General features: G+C 35.7%; 1 long non-coding RNA gene across 1 annotated transcript; it reads left to right on the top strand.

Moving 5' to 3' along the window:
• Positions 1 to 7,527: 7,527 nt before the first annotated feature.
• On the top strand, positions 7,528 to 25,398 carry LOC127466841 (uncharacterized). Its single transcript, XR_007902885.1, has 3 exons — positions 7,528 to 8,231; positions 9,573 to 9,677; positions 24,566 to 25,398. It is a non-coding gene; the product is annotated as an uncharacterized LOC127466841 (long non-coding RNA).
• The last annotated feature ends 1,932 nt before the right edge of the window (positions 25,399 to 27,330 follow it).

A 27,330-nucleotide genomic window follows, 5' to 3' on the forward strand; every position in this document is an offset into this window, starting at 1 on the left:
CTTTTTTCTGATAACCTACCATAGATAACTTACTGTTAAACGTGCATTTTGTGCTGCATTTGTGTCCTTCCTAGTATTTCTGTCATTCCATTCTTGAAGACATGCAGGGGAAAAGAAGCAACAACTCTGTAGATTGTCCACTGTTTCATTTCTCAATGTTTCCTACTTGTTGGGTATGTGTTGTCCTGTCCATGTGTTATTCTCCACTCCTCCACAATCACCTCTCCTCCCAACCCCTCTACAGCCTATTGTCCTTTTCTGTGTTGTTACAGAGAAAAAGTTACACCCTTTCTCTTTGAAGCAGCCGAATATTAATTCCTCTTAATCTTGAAGACTTGTGGTATGCTCTAACAAAGAACTTCATCAGCTTTGCTTCAATGGAAAAACCACTATTTCTTCTCAAGTCCGTAGTGGAAAGGGAAACAGTTAATTTTATTCTTTCTTGAACCTATATTTAATGTATTTGGAAATTAACAAAGAATTGCATTAGTTTCTAGTTTGTTAGAGTATTTAAGGTCACTCTGGTCACAAAAAAAATCAAAATATCCAAAACTGTGATCATGTGCATTGTTCTCTTCTGACTTTTTTAAAATTGATTTACATCTTAGAAATGCACAGGCTATAACAAATTTCCCAAAATGTGGCAGAGTTTCTCAGCAGCAGTTTTATAACTGCTGAACATTATCTTTGTGTTTCACTCTTACACATTCCACAAGGGCATTTGCATTTTCTGCAGCAGCATAACATTTCTGATTCAAATGTCTTATGATACATAGCACCTACTATAAGCTTTTTCTTCAGCCTATCTTGTTCTTCTTCCTGCATCATTATAGATGATTGGTCTTTTACCTAGTCATTAGAATTATTACTCAATCTTTAACTTATTTGTTATAGTTTCTGTGTGGGAATTATTTGAAACTCCTTATAACATTAAAAATTTAATCAATAGTAATGAATTCAAAAGTCATTGCTGTGTTGCCTTATTACATTTTTCCATGTACCGTAAATATGATCCCCAAACTAGTTTTCTACGCATTTTACAACAGTTCTGTGTAAAAAATTTGTAGATAGTTTCACTAATCACCTTGCCTATAAAACTCTAGTATGAGGCACGTAAAGAAATGAAATATGTTTTAGTTCTAAACTGACACAAAGAAAAACAAATGATCATGCTCACTCATCTCAGTTGCAATAACAACATTATTGTAGGTCATAATATCCAAGGTTTGGAATAAACTCAAAGTTCACAATCTGACAAAATCCAGGTGCTTTCCAGAGAGAACATAAAGAGATACATTAGCAAATCTAATCAAGTCATCGGTATGCACTGACTTGGTAAGAAGTCTTTTTAAATCATTAATCAGTGATATATAATTCATGTCTTAGTTGACATCTACACCCACATTGCACTGAGGGAATACATAAGTATAAGTCTCTGCATGTGGAAAGATGACAAATATTTTCTCATATCAGCTGCTTAGATGTAGTGTTGCAATTTGGTAAAGAGTATTTGAAATATGATGTTAGAGGTGTTTTCTTATATCAACATCCTTACTGATAAAGAAAACAAAATCCTTAACTATTTCCTTGAGTCAGCTCTTTGAACTGAATCTTATAACTTTGTCCCCTACTGCTTCGTCCCCTACCATGATGTGACCTAATTTGAGGTTCTAGGCATAATATTAAGATAACTTTAAGTTCTTCTCAAATTTTGAAATTCAAGACATACAAGAGGTGGAATTGTTGCAACTACTGCATTTCAGAGAAGGACACAAAGTTATTCCAGATTTGGAGAAATGCGAGATACACAAAACAAAATGTAGTATGAGAGTAAAACACTTAATTCAATTGTCTAAACACAGGTATGTCTGTGATGCTCCGAAGTAGCTGAGATAGCACATGTGGCTGGCAGATATAGCACCACATCTACAGGAGATCTGCAGCAGTGCACAGGCTGGCTGAATGACCTAAGAGTGCTACAAGTGGGATTTAGAGCCTCTGCATAGGCAAGAAGATCCGGCATCTTGATCTTTCTTGGCTATAATTGGAATTTTAACACTGCAAACTTGTAGATATCTGTATTCTTTCTTTATTATGGATTCTGAATGCTCCCATATTTGACCTGGGACCAGCATTTATTAATAAATTGCAATTTTCAGAATGGGCCCGTCTGATATATTTAGAGCTTTTGTAGATTTCTGCTTCATTCTGCAGCAGGTGAAAGGATTTATCTGGTCTGCCTGAGATTATCTGACATTGTTCACCTAATCAGCTTTTTGTGATTGAAGGAAATTTCTTCTCCAGTATGCTTTGCTATGTATTTTACTGAATTTGTATATATTTGCCACTAAATGAAAAGCTTTCTTTTGCCCAGTATTAGTTTTGATAGAGTGTATTGAGATCTTATGAATCTTGTGAAACACAAGGTTAATTTAGAATATCACATATTCCTTTCTCTTCTTACAGTCACTTACCATGTTTTCAGTAGCCCCAACCCCAAATTGAACTGAGTACACTTGGTATTTCAGGAAATTTGTGTTCAATCACTGTCCAGAGTATCTTGTTGGGGAAGAATTTGGAGGACATTTCTCCATTAAGGCCATATTATACACCTTAACACACCTCATGTTGCTGAATGGAGGCACACTGTTAGTCTTGTACTCACACAAATCTAGGAGCACTGGGAGACTGATTTAGGTACAGAGATTGTCCCCTACATGGAATTATATGTCTACTGCATTCAGTTTACTCAGACACAGTATGATCAGTGAAAAGATATGCCAGTCTTACCTTATAAGGAATCATAATATAATAAAATTAAAATATTTCTTTTTCTTTTCAAAGATCTCTCTCTACCTTGTCTCAAATATCACCTTAATTGTCTCTAGACAACTATCTCCGCAGGTTTATTTGCTGGAATTAAAATATCTGTATCTCTTTACTAAAACTGGAGAGTTTTCATTTGCAGCTAAATGATTTTGACTATCACAGGCATAGGATAACTGAAATATTGAAGTATGATTGTATTCTTTAGATGATATGAAACTTTTTGGAAAATAATGTAAGCTTTTAATAAAAGAAATCACAGAACCATGAAATGATTAAGGTTGGAAAAAAACCTGTATGTTGGTTTTGGCACAACAAAAAAATTGGGGAAGAGGAAGGAGGGGGACATTCCAGAGTTAGGGTGTTGGTCTTTCCAAGTCATCGTTATGTGTGATGGAGCCCTGCATTCCTGCGGATGGTTGAACACCTGCCTGCTCATGGGATGTGGTGAATTAATTCCTTGGTTTATTTTGCTTGTAAGTGTGGCCTTTACTTATTACACTGTCTTTATCTCGACCCACGAGTTTTCTCATTTTTACTCTTCTGATTCTCTCCCCCATCCCATTGTGAGGGAGTGAGAAAGTGTTTGTGTGGGGCTGAGTTACTGGCTGGGCTTAAACCACGACAACCTCTGAAGATCTTGTGGTCCAATTCCTCTGTTTAACCAGGGCCATTTGTCCAGGACAATCTTTAAGCACTGTTTCAGTATCTCCAAGAATTGTGAAAGTTGTGCCAGTGTTTGGTCACCCTCACAGGTAAAAAGTACCTCCTGATGTTCAGAACAGTCCTTATTTTATTTTGAGCCCTTTGCCTCTGATCTTGTCATTGGGCATCACTGAAAGAACCTGGTTCGATCTGCAGACTCTCCCTTCATATATATGAAAAATAAAATATTTTTTCTTCCTGAACTCTGTGTTAAATTTATGAATACTTTCGACTTTCATTCCAGAGCTGTTATTCAGCTCTGTTGTTAGATGGCACATTTTTTTTCTGCAACATCTCACAGACATACAATGAAAGCAGCCATACTTATTCAAAATAAGATGAATTTTCCATACATGACTACATACATTATATCATGACACTTATAAGTTAACAATAAACTTAATGCATCAGCCAAAGAGTTTAAATATATTTTTCTGTCCAATTAAAAGTTTCCAGTGCAGACCTATGATGACCAAAGTAAATACCCCTTCTGAAGGTATTTGATAAATTTTGTTGTTCAATGTTTGAATACTACATTCAGGGCATATCTGTATTTCTGAAATAAGAACAGAATTTAAGTGCATTATTTTGTAAAAAAACCCAAAACCAACCAAACAAAAAAGGACCAAACCCAAAAAACTCACAAAACAACCAAAACCCCCCCACAAAATTCTCTATACAAACCTTCCTTTGGATTTGAGTCATATCTGAAGGGGGGGAAATCTGCATAAACAAAGCTCTGAAAACCTCCCAACCTAGTTTGCCTTGACACAAATGTAAATTTACAGGAACATGTTTATAAAGTAATACAATGACAACCAGTCCTTTTATGAGCAAACGAGCTTCACTATCTTATTCTCTTCCCAGAGGAAAAGAATGATAGACCTAGTATAAAACAATTAATAGACACCTTGTTAGACCAAATTGTGTCTGCCTTCTTCCAATCTTAGGTACTTATTTCATCATCTATTTAAGTCAGATATTTTAAACAAAACAATATTGCATTTAGAAATTTGTGTAATACGTGGAATATTTTTCATTATCAGATCACTAGATTTTTTGTCTTATTGATGGTTCTTGTATCTCTTATTACATATATAACACGTAGATACTGTTTTCATGAATGTGTCCACTAACTCTTTAAAGATCTTGTTGTTGTATTATGGTGATACTCCTGCCCTTAATTTCTTTTAGAAAACCCATATTTTTGGGTTAGCAGCATTTATCTGTTTCTGGGATATTTTCATTCCTGTCTTATCACTGATTTTTTAAAACCTCTGCCAGACATTCTCTAGTTTTACTTTCACCCTGTTCATAATAAGAACATTTCAGTCCTGTTTATATTTCATTATCTGAACTTGATAATATAATTACTGCTGAGCTTTTCCCAGTTTAATATCTGTGATGATTAAAGCAAAAAAATAAAATTACTATTAATGTTTATTCCTTTTAAAAATGTTTCCTTTCCTGTAAAACACACTGGTTGTCTCAGTAGAGTTAATTGCCTGCATGTCTGAACCAGTACTTATTCTCCAATTTTCAGAGACTTGAGGGGAGGAGTAGCATATTCCTTTCCTGATAGTGGACATGTTCTTGTTTTATTCAACATTTTTAAAAATAAGAAAGTAATTTAAATTAAGAAAAAGATTGTTGCAGTGCAGTCAGTATAATTTTTATTGTTTTACCAGAGAAAAGAGTTATTTTTCATGCACAAAAATATCACTTTGTTCTCACTGTTCTTTTCCTTGTTTCTCTCTAGCTGTCAGTACTCTCACTCTGCAGAGTATTATTTCCATGGGACTTAAAGATATCTTCTGCTTCACACTACATTTAGGGAATATGAATGAGGAAATCATGTCCAAACCATTGCTACAAAGAAAGAATAAAAAAAAAAATCAAGAAGTTGAGACTTCCAGGTCAAAATTTCTATAAATTAATAATAAACCGGTGTTTTCTTCATAGGTCTGGTTATCTATTCTAATCAAAATGGATGAATGGGAAAGTAAAAGTGAACTCATCTCCTGGGTCACTGAATGTTGTTTAATGCTTAAACAAGTTTACTACACAACAGTAAAAGCCAAAGAGTAAATATATGGAGAAGCAAGTGCCAAGGATGTTTGAAAGTCTCAGATGCCGGTGAACAATTCATTAGTTGTACAGCCTGTGCCCTTTCTGTTCTAACTGCCCATAGCTGACACGTGGATTGAAAATGTAAAGAGTAGCTAACACAATGAGAAAAGAAAACAACTAAATTTGATATAAATAAAAGTTCTAGAAAAATAAATGTCTACAGCCCCACATTTGAGTACAGTTTTCATACAGATTTATGGCTTGTAAAAAAAAATAAACCAACAATGTCAAATGGTACCCAAAATAGAAAAAAAAGCTATGTGAGCTTATCCAAGAAAATTGCAGTAGATAGAAAACTGATGAAGTGACATTTAGACATAGTTTGAAAGAAGAACTTTCAAGATCAAAAAAATTCCATTATCCTTTGAGGATTATATAAAAAATATTTGATCTACTTGTCATGCACAGTATTGACATCCTATCTTTTGACTCACAGCATAGGGTATGTCTAGTTACTTTCAATATGATGTTATTTAGAAACATTTTATGAGTTTTATTTAATTTAAAAAGTAACAATGTAAAATCTATTAATGATAAAATAGCCTAAAATGTGTGAAAGTTTGCATTAAAAAGATATCAAACAAACTGTTTATATCACCGCAAGACCCCCTCAAAGGAAATAATATGAATATGAAGACTTAAAAAAAAAAGATAATACCTTTACATCATTCCAAGCCTTTGCAAAAGAATCTACTACCAGCTCAAGTTCACCTTACTGCATGTAACTTCTAAAATACGTAATGAGATGGTTGTTAAATAATACTATCAACTGTTCATGACCTTTGACAACAGTTAATCTTTAAAAGAAGCATACTAACTTACATCTGCATGAATGACAAACAGAGTAAATATTACTGTGGACACGGATATCAGTGCGTACAAATATAACACATTGAGTGTAATGATTTCCCAAGTGAATAGTCCCTTTGTATCACTATGTTAAACAGTGGCTGTCAAGTCTTAACATCCTTCTTTAGTAGAATTTCCTTGTTTCACAGCAGGAAAATAATCTACATATATCTGATACAAACACCATTTTATTAATTTCTGGTTTTGACTCCTTAGAGAGGCACAGTATGAGCCAAAGAAAGGACAACAATATAAAAAGTAAGAAGATGAAAATGAAAAGTATAAATCTGTTGTTACTGTCCAGAGCAAAAGAGATAACAGTAGCATAAGAAATAACCAAGAGATTGTGGATCAAGTCAATAAGACAATTCGAAGACAATACTGCTTTATTTCCTTATTACTGAAAATGTAAAAGCATTATAAATTTAAAAATAAATGAGAATCATTACCATAGATTTCTGACACCAGTATTAATTTTCAAAACTTATTTCTGTTTACAGCCTTTCCTAATACCTATAAGGTGGTACTAAAAGCCAGAGAAGCCAAGGAATACGTTGCCAGTGAAGTTTAACTCTGATAGAGAAATGCAGAATATGAGCGAATAGTACTAATCCACAGAGGAAAAAAATATCATTCTTTTTCAAATCAGCTGAAATATATGGTGTGGTAGTTTGAGCCTCATTAGAAATCCAAAATCCAATTTCCAGGCTTCCCCACCCCTTCCCACAATTTATCTTAACACCGAAAAGAAAACTTTTAGGCAAGAGGCGTTTATAGGGGAAGGGGGAAGTATTTACATTTATTTACACAAATAAATATACTGTACAAACTAAAAGCAACTACATATATATATATATTACATTTCTATCAGTCCCTTTGAAGCTTCTCCTTTTAACTTTAGTCCAGGAAAAGCCTTTTTAGGCTGATAAGTAACCAGTAACCTCGTGTTTGCTGCAGTTTTTCCTTCTTCATGAAGTCCACGAAGACAGCTTTGAGTCCGTTCTCCTTATATCTGTGCCATCTCTGTTGTGTGGTCTCTCTCTCTCAGTCCCATACCTCGGTTCTGTGGGCTGCTGTAGTTTAGTCTGTTTATCAACGTCCTCTGAGTCAGTTTTTGGCTGCCCCTGGTCAAGCCTCAGCAGGGCAACTCCTGAGCCCTTTGGCCCATCTCCAATTTCGCCTGGGATTCTTCTGCCAAGCACTGAGCTGTTTCATTATCAGCCCGTCCACTTGACTCTGCTTCAGTGCCGAGCCTTACATCCACTCCCACTTAAACAGTGAGAGGGGAAAAACAGCCCCTTCTGCAGCCTGGTTGCAAACGGGGGGAAAGAAGAAGAGGGCCTGACCGCAAGGCCTGCCTCTCTCTCCCTCGCTTACCAGTTGTTTGTGAGTTGCGTCCCTCACAAACATACACTCACTCCAATGCTGTCTCTAACTCTGGCCTAGGCAGGGCTCCCCTCTATACTCTCGAGGGGGAAGAAGGAGCCCAGTCACGCTTTGGCCTTCTACACCTACACACAGCAGACACCAACAGAAAAACTGCCAACAGCTTCTGGTGGCTGTGTATATATGGTTTTTAGCAGAAGCGAACAAGTCGAGTGGCGATTGACCCTCCAGGGAACACTGCCCTGGTACCCAGTCACCTCTGAGCCCCCGACTCTCAGGGGAGCCAATCTTAGCCCATGACAATGGTTTGAAGAACATCCAAGATGAACTTAATGGTCAGTGAAAAAGCCACACATAAATTCATACTGTGCCTGAATTTCGAGAAGTACAGGAAATGTATCACTACAAATATCTTCTCATGCCATGATTTGAAGAAAAGTCAAGAAAGAGTAAACAAGAGTAATGTGTGTAGGAAGACTCATTGCAGCCAAGATTATAAAAAAATATATCATTTTATGAGCTCATCAAGGCCAGGAAAGAAGATATTATTTCCAGAATTCTTTCAAAAATTTATCTGTGACTTGTTTTTGGAAGTGAAGCTGTTAAGCAGTTTATTAAGAATGTTGCTAATGACAGCTATGATGAAGTCAAGGAACCTGTATGAAATGAAAACGAGTTCAATATTTTTGGCTTTAAACGAGTGCCTGCACGCTTTTCCAAAAGTCAAAAGACTCCTTACGTACATACCTACTTCAATACTGTTGCATAAGTGCATAAGTTATAAATATAAGTATTCAGTGTAATGTTGAGTTCAACAATTCAAAACAACAGAGGATAGAGTACAATCAACTCTAATAATATTAATTTTAGGTAGATCATGGTATTCCTTGTAAAAGGAGAACATATCGGATATATATAATCATGTAATATTCTTATACCATAATGAAAATAAGAATATTCCCCTATATATATACAATTAATATGTATATACTAATACATAGAAAATATACAATACTCAGTGTAAGATTTTCTGTATAAATATATAATATGCAATAATTTGTATAAGATTTTCTGTATAAGGAATTTCTGATAATATAAAAAATACAAGTACCAGCACTAGTGCAACTTAATCCTTTTTTTTATTTAACTGGGAATAAATTATCTATATTTTTAGTCTACTACTTCTCTAATTAAAAAATGAAAGTTACATCACATCTAAAATAGCATATCTCACTATGTGATTATGTTCTTTACAAGTAGATATTAGTATAATTGAAATTAACTTAATATTTTAACAATGTCACATGGTGTATTTAGAGTGCTTACTAAAAACTATGCTATAAACTTTGTTTAAATTTCTAAGAATCTGCTTTCTTCAGGGTGCCATAAATAGTGGGGTTTGTTTATAGTTTTTGTTGTTGCTTTGAGAGGTGCGTGTGCAGAGCTTTCATCCTTAAATATTTATGAATATGATGCTGTTATTGAGGCCAAATTCACAAAGTTTTCTTGAAGAACAATTTTATGTGAAAAAACGTATTCGGTGTTAGATAAAGCCGCAAGCAAGCGAATCATATACTGCTTAAAAAACAATAAAGAGTAAATTGGCCAAAAAGAAAAGTCCCAAATAGTTTTCTTTTTCTTTTAATCTGTTTTCTTTTTTTTTCTTCAACAAACAGATGAAGGCGAAAACCAAACTACACAAGTTTGTGAGGGACTATATCCCATGGGAAGGATCCCACATTGGAGCAGGAAGGAAGCATGAGGAAGAAGTAGCAGCAGAGGTACAATGTTACTAACAGACCACAACTCCCATAACCTAACCTGATGGAAGAGATAGAAAAATTAAGAGTGAAGGGGGGTGAGTGGGGAGTAGGGGGAAGGTACCTGTAGTTTTGTCTTGGTTTCTTGCTATCCTGTTCTGCTTTATTTGGAAGTAAATTAAATTAATCTCCACAAGTTGAATCTACTTTGCTCAAGACAGTAATTGAAGAATGTTTTATCTTGACCCATGGAATTTTCCATCTTACTTTCCCCCTCCGTCTTGCTGAAGAGAGAGAGTAGGAGAGTGACTGGGTAGGGGTCTGTTAGCCAGTCAAGGTTAACCCAACACTACCCACCTTGGTCCCTTCAGGAGCCAACTCTCAAATATACTGATCTCTCTAGCAGCCAGCTCAGGCTTATGGCCTCCCCAGTATTTGGCTCCCAAAACTCTTTTTCTACCACTGATGAACACAGAAAAGAACACACAGAATATACTGAGTTGGAAGGTACCCACAAGAATCACCAAGTCCAACTCTTAGCCCTGCACAGGGCCATCTCCAAGACTCACACCATGTGCCTGAGAGTATTGTCCAAATGCTTCTTGAATTCTGTCAGGCTTGGTGCTGTGACTACTTCCCTGGAGAGCCTGTTCCAGTGCCCAACCACCCTCTGGGTGAAGAACTTTTTTCTTATATCCAGGCTAAACCTCTCCTGACACAACTTCAGGCCATTCCCTTGGGTTCTGTCACTGGTCACCACAGAGAAGAGATCAGTGCCTGTCCCTCCTCTTCCCCTCACAAAGAAGTTGTAACTGCAATGAGGTCTTCCCTCAGTCTCTTCTTCTCCAGGCTGAACAGACCAAGTGACCTCAGTCACTTCTCATACGGCTTCCCCTCAAGGCCCTTCACCATCTTTGTTGCCCTCCTTTGGACACTTTCTAGGAACTTAATATCTTACACTGTGATGCCTAAAACTCACACAATATTCAAGGTGAGGCTGCCCCAGTGCAGGGCGGGACAATCCTCTCCCTCGACCAGCTGGTGATGCTGTGCCTGATGCCCCCAGCTTGCAGTGATTGCCCACACTGACCTACACAACCACAAAGTGCATATATTCTAGGTTTATAAGCAGACAGTAAAACTACTCAGTTTTCAGAAGACTTATGCAAGGACTTCAGTTATCTAAAGGGAAATTATGCATCAAATTCAATTATAAGAGATATTTTTCAGCTGACACAAATAACATTCTCTGTTTGTCCTTTTTATTTCTGCCAGATAGTTTACTATGACTCATTTTAAGGAGAATTGTAATCCTCTTTTCTCTCTAAAAAAATAAACTTACTGATAAACTTGGAAAGGTGAAAAAATTGTAAGCAGCATGACATTGGACAAGAAATAACTTGTTAAAAATGCATACATATGTTTGTTAAAATGAGAACTTTCTAACAAAACCCATCACAGCTTTTCTGTTCCCTAAAGTTTTCCACTGTTATGCTTAAATATTTCTAACATGGATTTATGAGAAGTCAGACAATGGTAATTGCAAGATATAACCTTCTATCCAGAAACCTCAAAGTATTGAACAACCTTACAAACCAATTTACCAACTCTTAAGATCTCACTAGTATGAAAAAGTGTACAATGGGCTTTAATATTTTCCGTAACTTACCAAATGCAATCAGTATAAAAGAAAGTTGCGAGTTCCTCTACAAGCAAGGTCATGTAAATTTATGAAAAAAATTAATGAGTGTTCCCTTATTTCAGTTCCAGTCAAATATGTGGAATAATTTTGATTCTCTTTGAAAGTTCTTCTTTTAGGAATAAACATTGTAATAATCCATTAGATTCAGGTTAATTCTGAAGAACAGATCTGGAGACAAAGAGACAAATGAAACCTGGCAGAGAAAATTTTGAGTAAAACATTTACCCAACTCGTACATGCTTCTAAACACCTGTGGTCAGCTGCTGCATACCTGTGTTTTCATCTCGGCTTGTACCGGCATCTCTAGAACTACCAAATAAGGCAATGGTACATGGACTTTCAAAACTGTACAATTCAAACAAGTACAGCAAGCTTATAAAAGGCCCTTCCCAGAGCTTATGCTCTCAAGTGTCAGAGATATATTTTTAATGCCTTTTTTATCTGCATTTCTTATGCTATTTTTTTTTTTACATTTACAATACAGTTGTATGAATGAAAGTCAAGATAAACAACTTACCCCTGTAATGTTAGATATAGTCTCCATGATATTGTTCTCACTGATGGTGCCTTTTGCTGTTTTTAAATACCTTTTAAAAGCCATTACCCTGATTCTGTATTGCATGGCATTTTGGGTAGACATTTATATCTGTGCAATGTGAATGCAAACTGCATGTAACTTTATCAGGTTCTGATTAAAGCATTGTTTTGCTTAAGAGGGACAGAACTGTGAATTATCATGACAATCATCTTTATGAGAAGGGTAGAAGAAGTGAGTTTGTAATGAGATTATCATAATGTCCTGTATTTTATACATTTTTTTTAAAGTCTCAGGTTCAAATGGTTTTAGTAATCTGATTTCCATTAAAGCAGTTTGGAGTCATGTGGCTAGTGCCACATGGCACTAGGCAATGCAGGTGAAATAATTACTAATAGCATAATTACATAAGATTTCACAGAATCACAGAATATTCTAGGTTGGAAGAGACCCACAAGGATCTTCAAGTCCAACTCTTAGGTGAATGGCCCTTATATTGTTTCCAGTAGATGCCCTGTCTGTGTCATATGCACAGATTTCTGTATGTTTAAAATCTGATTTCTCCCTGATATGAGAGAAATTAAAACCAGTAAGTTTTGGAAAAATTTTTATAGTGAGTGTGAAAAATTTTTTGACACTGGAAGGCTATTAGCCACAGAACCCTAATAAAACTACAATAAACAGGTACAGTAGAATGTTTGGTTTTATAATTAAGTGATAATAGCAGTATTGTGCTACTTTATGAGGTTATAATCCTGTTCCCAAACTATGAGGCTGAAAGATGAACATTTTATTCCAAGACTAGAACTACATTATTGCCTCATAAAACAGTGCAGCAGCACATTATTGATAGGATGTGGCTAGGATTAGTGCTGTTGTAGCTTTTTGTACTTTTTAACTGTTTAGAGTAAAATTTGTTTAGAGTTATACATAATTTATGAATACCTGTAGTGAGATGGTAATGAGTTTGAAACTGGATAAATAAGTAAAACCACAAAAGACTGCATGAAACAGATCTGTCACTTACTACTTTGTAAATATATTCACATAACTTTGAAAGGAAAGTAAAAAACGTGAGTAATAATGGTCTTTTTCTGTTTGCATACAACTGTGGGACTATTGACTTACACTATGCCTTTAGTCACTTAGTGAAGTAAAATGCATAATGTAGAAAATACTGCCTTAGGGTTAATCTGCAAGCATCTATACTTTGCATTACTCATGTGAATAGTCATAATGGAGTCAATGCAGCTATTCAGATATGTAAGTTTACCCATATATATTAAAAGATTCAGGTTCAGGAACATAATTCCTTGTTGATCTTACTTTGAACATTTTGACATTTGGAAATATGAATAAACCCTTCTTGTTATCAATGTAAAGCAAAATGAATATATATGGAAGCAGTTGCTGACTGTAGATTATTCGCTTAAGTGGGGTAGAGTTACACCTGGCTAATGACAAGTGGACAAAGTACGTCACACTCAGAGAATGACCTTGCTTGTTGGCTGTAGGCAGGCTATACTTCATTCTTAGTCTAATACTTTTCTATTTCTTTATTTAGATTAGGACAAAACTCTTGTCCTTTTCTCTATGCTGGAAAGCTACTTTGTTATACCACTTGTGTGCTTGTACCTTCATCAATTCTCTTTTAATCAGAGTTCTTCAGTTATCTATCAATTAAATGTCCCAGAAATTACCAGCTTCTCTAGTTTCTTTTCAAAATGTGGTGAATACCTAACTGGTCGAAGAGGCATGGTAAAAATCTATTCCCAGTTATAGTGAAATGTAGTTTCTGAATTTAAATACATATTTTGTGCATTATGGCATCTGTCCAGTTCATGAAAGATTTCACTACAAAAATATTTCAGTATAAAAAATTATGCAAGGAATATCTCCATTTGAGGACTTTTTTCAACATCAGATCAAGAGAATAAAAATTATACAATGATCCAACCAACTAACACATCCTTGTATGTATGCCACAGAAATGTCTCTGAGAACAAATGCGAGTCTCACAAAGTTATTTATTTATTTTCCTTGTGTGTGACCTGAGCTGCACTCCCTAGCTACTATTTACCATTCTTCAGTCTTTTTCCCATGACCAGCTTACTCAAACTGCACATAGGATATAAAATTTGCTTAGAAGTGGAGCCAAGCTTCTGCTGTGGAAACCAATTTTTCCTTCAGCAAAAGCGAAATGCTGCAGTTTTTTCATGCGTGTTACTGCTGACACTGTCTCTTTTCACCTTCAACTGGACACAATAAGATGACAGTGTCATATTTCAGTATTTGTGAAGGCAATAGAATGGTTTGCCTTTTATATCACTGTCTAACTTTAAATAATTAATCCTATACTATCCCTGTGAGGTTGATAAGTATTATCCTTCTCTTATAGATGAGGCAGTAAAGACCAAAGACTAAATTCTATTGACGTCAACAGAGGGTTATTAAGGATTTTGTAGAAATCCTTAGTCACAAAGTTAAAGAGTCTCTAGCTCCTAATTCTTTGGTCCATCTAATGGTCTAAACTAACTACTAATAAACACATTTCAGTGCTTCTCTTACAGAATCACGGATCGTCCCCAAATATACTGAATACAAAAGGGTATAATTTATCCATTGCATCTGATTTTCTCCAGAAGGCTATAAAGATATGAACTGCAGAACAGTTTCCTCTCTTACAATTATATTTTGCTTTTTTTTGTCATTGAAGGAAAAAGGAACACAGCCTAAAGTCCATTTATGATTTAGGAAAAGTGAGAAGCTATTTTAATCTCCTTCTGATTAATCCTTTTTAGGATTTATCATTCAATTACTTTTGTGCTATGCATCATTTGCGTATGGTAAGATGTAATATATGCTGTTTGGCACATAGTTAATGCAGGAAAACAATAGAATTCTTAGTATTTTAGCATGTTATTCAAAAATCAGCACTGCAATCTGAGTACCAGCTGCTAGACATCAAGCCAGTGAGACAATGACATATAGAAAGATGGTTATGTAGTTCTGTAGAAATCTGATTCAACATGTAACAATTTTAATGGGAAATAACCAATTAAAAAAAAAAAGGAGTATATTAAGGTCAGCTGACACAAAGGGCTTTCATTTAAATTCTTAGCCTGAAGAAAACACCCAGAAATCTAGGAATTGTCCCTGGCCTAGAATTTTTCGGGATATTTGTAATTGGCCAAAGAAAATTCTGAATAATTTTAGAATAATCACTTGAAATCCAGCATCCAGCAGCATTCCCAACTTCAATCTACAAGCATAAACATAGCCGAAGAAACAGCTGTCACCATACTGTCAGATAAGATTCTGTCCACATTTTGCCTTCCTATCCAATTATGACTACATGAGTAAATGCAAGATAAGATAGGAAGATCACTGGTTGAAAGGTGTTACAGCAAGTAGTGAGTGGATCTGCACCTCTATATGTGTGTGCAATCAGTTAACCAAACTGTTTCAATAACATGAAAAAAAAATCAACCAACCAACCAACCAATATACTCAGGTGATTACTCAGTTTTTGGGTGCCATTTTCTCATAATTACTGATCATTATTTCTGATACATTACATTTAAAGCATAACGGTGGGTATTTATCCTACCTCACGCTGGATATCTGCAGGCTAAATATTCATACTGGTCATCTAGACTCCCTGTACAAAAATTAAAGGAAAGAGGGGAGAAAAAAAAGGAATTTTTAGACGATGAGTTGTTTTGTTCTCGAGTGACTGCTAAAATCAAGCAAAATCAGACTGTGTGGAAGTGCCTATATGTGCAGAAAGACCATGAAAAAGAGCTTATATACAGGATAATTAGAAGGTTGTAGATATCTAAAGGTAAATGAAATTAATTTCACTCAAGGAGTCTAGGAAGTGAGATAAGATTGTCAGGGTACTTTGAACAGTAGAGGGCATTGCTCTGACAGTGAAAGGAGCTGGGGCCTTCCCTGACTCCTCTTTGTTTCTTGGAAAAGGTGTTTGGCTCATGCTTCCAAGACTTGCAACTGGACACATTTTAAAGAAAGCTTTGTAGTAAGATATTTGGGGAGTTAAGTCCAGTTTATAAATAAACTAAAATTTGGCACACCTTTCAGTAGAGTGTTTTCATCAAGCCTTTCTGTTTTTCACAGTTATAACAGCTGATCTAAGGAATGTTATTACCTTTCCTCAGTTTGTCTCATTTACATAAACACTTGTACTATGGAATCTGCTTTGCCTGATTTTCCCATAATCAGTTTTTATATGTCTTCAGAATTATTTCTGAGAATTTTTTAACCTAGAGATTTTGATTTATTATCCCCACAGGTGTGTATATTCTTTACATAATAAGGGAAATGTCAGTCCAGTGAAACATGCAAAATATTCTAGTACACAGGGGAACATACTGAGATTCACAAAAAAGAGATTTAGTTTCAGACTTGAGGCAAATCAGCTAAGCTACCCTATAGGGGAAGGTGGTAAAAATAAATTCAATACTTTGAGGTATTCGGGGTAAAAATGTTTAAATGTACATTCATGACTATGAATTGAAAAGGTGTTTTCCAAAAAATCTAAGTCCCTTAGATATGGACTGCAGGTGTTGGAATAAATTATCATTAAAGGTCCCATCAAATCCAAACTACTATATGATTCTATGATTTTGTGATAGGTGGAGTTCACATTATCAGTTACAGCATTATGCAGAGAACCTAAAATCTTGGAAAATGGAATTTACTGGAGCACACCTCAGATCCTTCTCTGCCATGCAACCTTATCATCTCTGGAGAAAAAAAAAATCGTGTTGGTTGATCTACTTTGAGACTGGATCAAGATCAAGGACAGTGACCAGTCAAAAGATTAGGTCTCAATTCCATTTTCTGGGACACTTTTGCTGTAACAACCTACTGGAAATTGAATATTTCTTACAGCTCAGACACAATTCAGTTACTGATACTTGAGGCATTACCACATGTGAACACAACCATAGTGACAGTTTGTGTCAACACACTTAGCTCATGACAAATGTAGGATAAAACAAAGTACTTCACTCACACTAAAATGCTTTAACCATATTGTTTTTCTATGGGCAATCTGCAGTAAGGAAGAGATACAGTTAAGTAATTGTTGAGTAACAGCTCTGTGGATGCACAGTTAGTTTTTAAACTGCTGTAACTTCATTGGACACCCATGGCCCCAGAAAGTTAGTACCACAAGAGAATCTTTATCTCTTGGTAAGCTGTGAGGTAGGATCCTGAGTATAAGCTTCCAAAATAGAATATACTGTGGAATCTGATTAAAAAATACTAGATCCCTGCTCATAGAAAAAAGAATACAAACCCATAATTGCTTAATACGTATGAGAAAGAGCTCTATGGCATGGCAAGAGCAAATATCTAATTTCTACAAACATACATATGAGTTCCATTGCTCTAGTTTATGGTAGACATCTGTTATCGTTTCAGGAAATATTTATCCTACATAGTGTACTCCATACACAAATAATTTTTGAATATTCCTGACCAAATCATGACAATAAATTTTAAGAAGGAACTCAACATATAGAGTATTTCAGGGAAAATTTAGTATTATGAAGTTAAATTCAAGAAGACAGTGGCGACCATGGCAGTGCTGGGTTAAAAGTTGGACTCGATGTTCTTCAAGGTCTTTTATAACCTTAATGATTCTAGGATGATAATAATAATCATGATAATAATGATAGGAATAGTAAAAACAACAACATTCACAGCCTTCTTGAAATGTGGAAATAAATTTACTAAACTCATCCTTTCAGGATAAAGGCCTTAATAAGAGTAACATGACAGAGAGGTATTCAGAGAAGGTAATATTTTGTTCTTGAAAAGCCTGGATGTTCTAGTAAATGAATAGAAATTCTGACTTTGAGTTCTCTAAAAGAGTAAAGACTAGAGAATTTTTTATTTTAAAATAATTTCTAAATTCCTTAAAATATATAGCATTTATATTTACACATATTTATTTATTTATTACATATCTGTATTAAAAGCAGGCTTCAATCTGTTGAATTCTTTCCTTCTACTCAGAAATATACTGTAACTGAGAATGTAAAAGTAGAAATAAAACATATTTTCACAATATTTTAATCTTAATTTGTCATTTGTAGTTCCATGAATGTGAAAATCCCTGGGCTCTAGTTTTCAATGTAATTAGATTTAAACTAAAATAGATATTTTGTACAATGATCAGTTCACTCTTTAAAGGTGCACTGTAATGAAGCATACTCTTTTATTACCCACTAATTACAATTAGAGTTCAAAATTCCACTATGATTAGCCTTTGATTATCACAGTGCTTTGTGAATAACAAAATAATGACTCCACTTAATTGCTAATAGCAAACCATAGATAAAACCAACATTTTTTTTAACGATGCAAAAGATGTAAAATAAGAAATTAAAAAAAATCATGCTTCCTTTATATGCCCTTTTAACACCACTCGGTAAAGCTTGAATATGCCTTCATTTGCATCAAAGTTCCATTCTGGAAAAACATCTAGTTGTATTTGGGCCTAATCATTGTCACAAACTTTATTTGGAACTGTGCTGTTTGTGTTAATATTATAAATAATATTTTTTCAAATTCATTAAGAAAAATTATCAACACACTTTTTATTTATTTACAGACATTCTGCTTAAAGGTTTAAGGGAACTCTTGCTACTGTACCTGCTATTGCTGCTTAGCTGTAAACTCTGCAGGAATTAACAAGATTCACAGACATCAACAAAACTACATGGACCATTATCAAAAGCCAGATATTTCACATCTTAGGGATTTCTGATATTCAGGGCAAACTGTCCTTTCCTTCTACAGAATAATAATAATTTAAAAAGAGGCTTTTTCAGCTATTTAAAGGTTGTTTTTGTGATTGTCCTAAGAACTAAATTATTACTTTTCAAAGAACACACATACAAGCCATAGTTTTCTAAGTCAGATTTCATAGAATGATTTGGGTTGGTAGGGATATTCATCTAGATCATCTAGTCTAACCCCCTGCCATGGGCAGGGACATCTTTCACCCCATCCAGCCTGACTGTGAACACTGTCAGTGATGGTGCACGTACAGTTTCTCTGGGCAATCTATTCAGCTGTCTCACCATTCTCATAATAAAAAATTTCCTCCTTATGTCCAGTTTAAAATTACACTCAGTTTAAAACCACACTCAGTTTAAAGCCATTATTCCTTGTTCTTTCACTACAGCTATTGGTAAAAAATCTTTCTCCATCTTTCTTATAAGCTCACTTTAAATATTATGAGGCCACAATAAGGTATTACTAGGTCCTTTTTTTCTTTGTGTTGAACAACCAAAATGTCTCTCAGCCTGTCCTCAAAGGAGTGGTGTTCCAGCCCAGGGATCGTGCAAGACATTGCACTTGGTCTTGTTGAATTTCATGAATTTCACATGGCCCCATAGTCTGTCAAGGTCTCTATAAATGAAATCCATTTGTTTTAGTGAACCAACTGCAACACTGAGCTTGGTGTGATCTGCAAATTTACTGAGAAGGCACTATGTTATTAATAAAGATATTAAATAATATTGGTCCCAATGAACTCTGTTGAGGTGGGGTAGGTTGACTCTATGTGATTATACTGTAGAACTCAATGTCACAGAAAATCTTTGAAGTTAAGGCTGCATTCAGTTTCAGATAGATATTTATGATGTTACAAAATGGTAGAGTTTGAAATATTAAATGAAAATAAAAATTTTCACAAACTGTGTATTTGTGGAAAAAGACTAAACCTCCTACTTTAGTTTTCAGTATTTTCTAATCACAGTAATTCAGCAGAAAAAAAAGCATGAGGAAAGAGCTGTCTTACATCTGCCTGTTGAAGGATTTTTACTACAACTACTGAGATACTGCTCTTCAAGTCAATCATCCCAAATCCATATTTGAAAGACTGATAAAAATATGCCATATATACTTATACTACAGGAAAAAATCAAATTCACTTCAACCATCAAAGTAGCAGACTCTTGTTTTTCAGCAACTTCCAGAAATCTGCTTTAAATTTCTAAGCAACATATCAACCTTCACTCAGTTCTTTGAATAACAACATGTAAATAATTTGTCAGTTCAGAAAATCCAAAAAAGGTATCTCCTTGTAAAGTAAGATACACAGGTATCCCCAGAAATGCCAAGGCAGTGGAAAGAATTCAAAAGGTTATTCAGAAGGCCAGAACATGAAAAAACTTACCCCACAGTGCTGTTAAACACTGGGCTCCAGGGAGAAAAGGCAAGTTCCTGCCCTCTCCAGGGCCTTTAGTATCCTCTCTGTTTCTCCCTCGCCTTCCCGAGGCCTCTGCACATGTCTGTTAGGGTTACCTCTCTCTGGGATAGCAGAGAGATATAACACAGCTCCCTGCAACCCCCTCTGCACTGCAGAAGGGGAAAAAAAATCCAACCCTCTTGAGAAGGCACTTTGCAGGTTTCCTAAGAGAAAACGAGTTTCTAGCTTTACTGCTAGAAGTAAATTCTTCCAAAAGCACAACTATTCCTACATTCCTTTACAAAATCAGAGAAGCATCTGTGTTTGAATAAACAATCTAACCAGCATGCATTTTCACACAGCTCCGTGTTTGCCTGCTGCAATAAAGTATCATGCTTTCCAATATGCATTACTGCATGATTTTATGAAAATGGATTAAGAATCAACTTCTTATTTATCCAGAGAATCCCATAAAACAAATTATCATTAAAAAAAAAAGTTTGATAACTTACAAGAATGTAACCCAGTCTAAAGTATCGTAAATACATCATTTTGTTGATTTGGGGCAAAAAAATTTATTTTATTTGAAAATAAGTATCCAATGACATGGAATCTTTGCAATGAATTTAAATTGTCGGAATTAGAGTATCATCTTTTTAGTTGTCATCATTCCTCCAGTGACCCAGATATGTCATGTTCTAAGTATCTAAACACAGGGCTGAGCTGTGGATCTTCCCAATAACAATTTTCTTCAAAGCTTCGGAATGAAATGGCAGTAAGCAGTTTTTAGAACTGTCTGCCATGACAAAACTAGATATACAGGAAAGAATATATTCAAAAAGTGGAAAGTGAAGATATAAAATGTATAAAAAGAAAACTTTGCAATAACTTCTTTTATTTTTTCTGAAGGAAAACTGTCATTTTAAAAAACAGGTAAACTGGTTTATGTAACTGATAAAGTAATTGGAAAAATTATAAACCAAAGATTAATCACAGATCTTTGAGTAGCACATTGTCCATGGTCCTTTTAGTGAACTAAAGCTTCTCCTGAGTAGAATAGCTTATTAATCACTTATACCTAACATACTTGCCCTCAGACTTCTGCTGAGCTATGGAACATAAGTTGAGAGTATTGGTGGTATTGTATTAGGAACAAGAGTTTTTCTTTTTTTAACCAGACCTTATACCTACCATATTGAATAGAGAAGGTCCAAAAATGTCTCTAATTTAAAATTTGGTGGAGAGCACAAAATGAAAACAGATGCTCAATTTGGTACACAAATCTCCATTAAATGAATCAGCCTTTATTATTCATCTATCCTAATTGTAACTCAAAGGATTGTATCAATCTTATCATCACTTATATCTATGTTGACACTACATTTTGTTCACATAGCAATTTCCACAACAATCACATGATCCTTGAAATGAATATTTCTACATATCCTTGCAGACTGCATTTATGGTTGGTATATATGTATATAACTAAGGAGAAAAGTTGAGAAGACTGACATTAGATGTCTTAAAACAAAAGGTGACTAAAAAGAATCTAAACAAGCAAACAAACATACATACAAACTCCTAAGCATTTTTTTCTTGAAAACTCAAATACTTAATGAAACAAGTTGGGTGTTTCTCTATCTTGTCTCATGATCACGGCATGCCATCTCAAAAAAAAGACTGTGTCATAAATGATTTCTTCCACTGCTTTGTACATATGGTCTCACAATAATGTAGAATCAATTTTCAGTTTGACAATATTGACTGAAAATTCATTAAGGGTATGCCTCTGGAACTTGATGAGACCAAGGGCTATCCCTTGCTAGAAGAAAAAGCTAAAAACTCATATATTTTCTATAATGATAAGTCATGATGTCAATTATTGACAAGAGATTTTAAATAATACACTTTCCTTCCAGATATCTGGAATTTAGGATTGTCCCAAATTATGAATATTTTGGCCAGTCTCAATATACAGTTTTTCACTGTGGTATCTCCAATGGTTTTTAAAAATTTCACAGATTTTTCTTCAGTTATGTGATAGAAACTGCTCTCAACAGAATCTTAAGTACTGCAAATTTCAGCAGAAGACAGTATAATCAAAATAGTTTCTCTTCATAACTGTATTTCTTAAAACCACATTCTTATTCTCCTTGCATTTCAATCCAGTTTGCATTGAAAATAACTAATGTTACACAGAGGTCAACATGTCTTTCATACTAAATTATAATTAAGTGTAATAAAATATTAATATCCAAAGCTAAGTGAGAGAAAAACATTTATAGTCCACTTAGTGCATTAAAAAAAATCAAGAATTTCTACATAAATTATGACTCTTTTTCACTCAAGAGCTCACTTTGATCTCCAAGTAACAAGACCAAAAAAAAACAGTTTAAGATTTTCAGCTAACAGATTAATTTAAAGCACACATATACACACACATAGCAGTTTATACTTAGAAATAGAAAAGCGCAAAACCCCAAAATTTTTCATTCATTTTAAAGAAAACCTCAAACTCTTCTGTATTTCAATTAGCATCCTTATTCTTAACGTGATTTTATTATTAAAGTGTGCTGTGTTGACTCTGGCTGGACATCAGGTACCCACTAAATCTACTCTATCACTCCTCTCCTCAGCTGGTCTCAGGAGAGAAAATATATCAAAAAGCTTATGGGTTGAGATAAGGACAGGTAGAGACCACTCACCAGCTACTGTCACAGGCAAAAGAGACTCGTCTTGGGGAAATCAATTGAATTAATTACTCATCAAATCAGAGAAAGATAATGAGATAAAATCAAGTCTTAAAAACATCTTTTTCCACTCCCCTTAACTCTCTCCTCCTTCTTCCTGGGCTTAACTTTATTGTGAGTTTTCTATCTCCGCCCTTTTAGCACTGCAGGGAGATGGGGAATGAGGGTTACAGACAGTTCCTCATACACAGTTTCTGTCACTCCATCTTCCTTGGAAGGATGACTCCTCACACTCTTCCCCTGCTCCAATGTGGGGTCCCTCCCATGGGAGGCAGTCTTCCATGAACTTCTCCATCTTGGGCCCTTCCCACAGACTACAGTTCTTCTGACCCAGTGTGGATCCTCCCCACTGGTTGCAGTCCTTCAGGAACAGACTGCTCCAGTTCAGGTTTACCATGGGGTCACAAGTCCTGACAGCAAACCTGCTCCAGCATGAGCTCCTTTCTCCACAAGTCCACAGGTCTTGCCAGAAGCCTGCTCCAGTGTGGGCTTCCCAGTCACAGTCCTCTTCACACATCCACCTCCTCCAGCATGGATCCTCAGGGGCTGCAGATGGATATCTGCTCCACCGTGGACCTCCATGGGCAGCAGGAGGAGAGCCTGGCTTACCATCATCTTCCCCATGGACTGCAGGGGAATATTTGCTCAGGACCTGGAGCATCTCATCCCCCTTCTTCATTGACCCCGGTGTCCACAAAAGTGGCAAATTCACACACAGTCCACCCCTTGTCCCTTCACAATTACAACAGAAGTTCCCCACTATGTCTCCACTTCCCATGAAGCAGGTGATATCCAGCCACTTACTGGGAAATAATGCCTCAGGACGCACAGCATTTGCTCTGGAATACAAATATTGCAAATAACTAAAATCTTCATCTCAGTCAGACCAAAGATACAAAAAGTTGAAAGTCAGCACATGTTTTGAAGCTGAAATTACAAAATCAAGTCTCAAATATGTTATTTGCAAAGACAGAAAGCAGTAAAAAAATTACTTCTAAGCATCAATAAACTAAGAGTTGACATGTTATCAATATATTAAAAATAGTTAAATAATTTCCAGAACTGCCCTTAGCTAAAAGTGTCTTTTATTTTTCTATGGTTTCTTTTTTGCCTTTTTTTTTATAGTCTTGGGACAATCACTTTAACATATTGCTTGAGCTTCTCTGTAAAAGTCATGAGATTTGCTAAGAGTTGCAATCCAATAAAAGTTATTATGAAGTTTATTTAACATTTGAATTTTTCAGACGACCAAAAAAAAAAAGAGGCTGTGTAGTTTCCTTTCTGTGTATGCTTGCATATGCACACAAACTGTGGTTCCAAATAGTAAGGACTGTCTACCCTAGAAGATAAAAGTACATTAAGAGTGAGAGGACAAATAAGATTCATAGAGTCACAGAATGGTTTGGGTTAGAAGAGACTTAAAGGATCATCTAGTTCCAGCCTCTCCACCATGAACAGGGACGCCATACACTATATCAGGTTGCCCAGGGCCCCATCCAACTTGACTTTGAACAATTCCAGAGTTGGAGCATCCACAGCTTCTCTGGGCAACACATTTCAGTGTCTCACCACTCTCATAGGAAAGGATTTCTGTTTTATACCTCAACTAAACCCGTCCTCTTTCAGCTTACAGCCATTATCCCCTGTCCTACCACTACATGCCATTGTAAACAGTCCCTCTCCATCTCTTGTCAGCCCCCTTCAGGTACTGGAAGGTGACCTTAAGGGATCCGCAGAGCCTTCTCTTCTCCAGTCGGAACAGCCCAAACTGTCAGCCTGTCTCCATAGGAGTGGTGCTCCAGCACTCTAGTCATCTTCATGATCCTTCTCTGGACACGTTCCAAGAGAGCCATGTCCTTCTTATGTTGGGGACCCCAGAACTAGATGCAGTACTACAGATAGGGTCTCACCAGAGCAAAGTAGAGAGGAAGAATCACCTCCTTTGACCTGCTGGCCATACGGTTTTTGATACAGCCCAGGATTCGTTTGGCTTTCTGGGCTGTGAGCACACGCTGCTGGGTCATGCTGAGCTTCTTGTCAACCAACACCCTCAAGTCCTTCCAACAGCTAGTTCTGCCAGGCCCATGTTAATTCCCTACATGACTAACTCAGATGTCTGTGCAGTGTTCATGGATCAACAGCTTTGAAGAGATGGAGTAAATACTTGAATATCCTGAGACAGAGACAGGCAAGTCGAGCCTGCCTTGCTGGCTATCAGCTGATAGAGAAGGAGGCAATAGGATCTCTGATGAAAGGACAGGAGCTATGCAGATAGACTTCATGAATCATGGGAACTGCCTTTAAAAATGTTGGGAGACACTGTGGATAAGATTCAAATTAAATGACAGCCCAAAGGGAATGTATCCAAACTTAAATTACAGTGAAATGTAATTTTAGCACAAACTAATTGCTTGTAACCGGGGTTGCTTGACTGCAGATTTTTTAGTGCATACAGCATTTGTCTAGGAAAGGAAATGCACCCTCTAAACAGGTTGAAGAAATTTTGATGCACTTGTGATTCTGAATGATAAGACTGTAATATATTTTGTGAGGAGAATAGTTTCTATTATTTTTACTGAATCTGTGTATATGAATACAAGACTATTCTAGCCTGGAGGAAAGAAAGAAAGAGGAAACACAATAAAAAAATATGTTCCTGTGTAATAATGAACAATCTATTTTATTGGAAAAATTCACCAGGGCAGGGGGTGGAGTAGGCAGAGGGGCACCAAAACAAATCCTTAATGACATATCCTGTATCTTTTCTCTAACATTTGAATCTCTGTAGAATTCGAAAAATATGTGCACATGAAGTAATAAAAACCAATTTTTTCCAAACCAGTTTCATTCTACTTTTACTCAGGTGTTTCTGTGTAATACTCTGATGTACCTTATTTGTAAGAGCTGAGTGCTCCTGTGTCTGGGTAGCACGATGTTGGTCTTCCAAGGCTGAGAAATTGAACCCTTATACTAGTATTTCTCACCACTAATCTTTTAACAAGCCCTCTAAAGGGTAACATTCAATGAAATGTTTCTCTTTTGAAAATTGCATTTACAAGCACTATCTATGTCAATCAGTGTTATGCTTTCTTTGTTAATATGGAAGAAGTTAGGTTTGCACTCTCATTAATGTTGACAATGCTACCTTCTGGTGTAAACATATTAGCATGCTCGCCACTCTTACTAACCTCACTGTATTTATATGACCACAGTCAGTCTCTATGTACATCTCAGAATATCCAGCTGGGGAAGGATGGCATAAAACAGAGAACAAATAAAATTATATTTAATTTTAGTAAAATATTTGAGATTAAATTTACATTCTTTGTTGTACAATGAAGATAATTACTACTGGTTACATTCTTCAGTGTGTTTCTTCTCTGATGTGTCATGTTTGTTTTAAGGATTTAAATTATATTTAGAATTTAATTAATCTGTTTGTTATATTACTTAGTATTACTTCCACTCAGATTTTTCTGTGAGCCCATAGCAATTGACCATATCTATATTTATCAATTTTTATTCTCTTTTAGGTTTTGAAAAAAAATTGAAACTGGTATAAAAAACAGCACTAAAACCCCCAAACTTGTCCCCATAAATTCCCTGCCTTATCAAGTTGAATTATTTTAGCTTAATAAACATGGTGTCAAAGTTAATACAAGAAGTCAGTAAGTATCTCAGTAAAGTTGAACTTCAGTCCCCCTTTTTTGTCCACTGACTAGATAAGTATTTCTCTCTAGTTGGTCTTCTTCCATGAGATGCTACAGCTGCATCACGTCTAACTAGAAATAATTACTGAGACAAGAAGATTGCACTGAAAAACTGGATCAGAATTGAGATGACTGCAAGCCATCTTGGTCACACTTGGATTTATGCATAATGGTTATATAACTGAAATGTTTTTGGGGAGATTTGAAGAGAAACTGAAAGAACTACTTCAGGCAGAGGCTGAAAAATAAGCTGTAGGAAAGAAGAAAATGCCAAATATCTGCAATTTAATCTTGTCTTTACCTACCAGGAACTTAACCCGATGCTGGCAAGGGATTTATCCAACCCTAAAATCTGGGCTTGATGAATGATTCACACAGATATTCTTCTAAGCACACTCATGTGCATACACACACAGAACTAGGTAGAGAAGATTTTCTGGGAAAGGGAAGTTTGGATCACTCACAAGAGTATGGGAACAAACCCAGCAGAGATTATTCTCATGGGGAGGGAGGAACTGGAAATTTTTCCAAACCATAAGGAGACAAGGGTAAAATTCTAATCTATGAAGTCTTAACCTTTCATTTCTCTATTCATCACTGAAGAACACACATATTGTTTGAACCATATACTTTGAAACAGGTGCTCAGTTGCAGGACAAATAGTCTTCTGCAACAGAATTGTAAAATATGGAAAAAAGATAATATTTAATGCCTTCAGAAATTAATTGTTGAACTCATTTGCAGTATAAA

This window comes from Manacus candei, unplaced genomic scaffold (genome assembly GCF_025592945.1).
Source record: "Manacus candei isolate 608988 ecotype Guabito, Panama unplaced genomic scaffold, ASM2559294v1 h1tg000011l, whole genome shotgun sequence".
NCBI classification, from domain to species: Eukaryota; Metazoa; Chordata; class Aves; order Passeriformes; family Pipridae; genus Manacus; species Manacus candei.